The sequence below is a fragment of the Acanthisitta chloris genome, unplaced genomic scaffold (assembly GCF_000695815.1).
Source record: "Acanthisitta chloris isolate BGI_N310 unplaced genomic scaffold, ASM69581v1 scaffold25166, whole genome shotgun sequence".
NCBI lineage: Eukaryota > Metazoa > Chordata > Aves > Passeriformes > Acanthisittidae > Acanthisitta > Acanthisitta chloris.
This window is the reverse complement of record NW_008680123.1, coordinates 42,189-43,102: the sequence shown is the minus strand read 5'-3', so window position 1 is coordinate 43,102 and position 914 is coordinate 42,189.

Genomic DNA, 914 nt, shown 5'->3' with positions numbered 1-914 from the left:
AAAAACCTCACACTTCAACAATTTATTGCCAATGCTGTGATATATACATAAGTATGTGCATATATATGCGTGATGTACACAGACATTTGCATGTACACAGAGGCTTCCTACTTCTCTTGCTTATTTCCAAAGGCAGGATGTTCCAGGGTTGGGCATTTCACATGGACTCCATAAATTTCTGCTTTGACATGTACATTGTGCTATTTCATAACCTTCATCTAGATTCCAGATTACAACATTAACCTTCTGTTGGCCAGAGCCTGGTACTGTTAAACTCTACATTCCTAACAGGCCTACTCTGATGTTCAGGCTTTTGGCTGTGTAGGACTTATTTCCTGTGTTTTTTATGAAAACCTGCAAACTCTTGGTACTCTTAATGTGCTTTTTTTGCACTGCAGGATTTCCCAGAATGGTAAACATTTTCTGCCCAGCTTTTTTTTTGAGAAAAAGGATTTTTATTGTTACTGATTTATTGTTGTTATTATTATTTTGTTCTCATCCTGCTGACTTAATACTCTTTTATGGGGGCAGTTTCACATGCTAGTCTGGATGCACAGATGATGTTAGGCAGCCATGGCTTTGAGAAGTTACACAAGTTTATAGGACCAAAGAGAAGAAGCAGCCATGGTTACTGAATGCCTGGATCTCATCTGAAACCGAGGTTATGGCAGGACTGAGGAGTCATTGAACAGATGCTGGGCTGAAATTAAGAGGTGGAGGACTTTTTTTAACTGGAGATCTCATAAAAGTCTACTGGGAAGAAAGACTAGCCTCAGAGGAATATCGTACCATGGCTTGACAAGAAAATTCACAATGAGAGACACCGTGAGGCACAGAGAGTGACTGATTCATGTGAAAGCATATGGTAAAGGGAGGATATCAGAGAGAACAGATTGAGATGGCTGCTTGGAGAA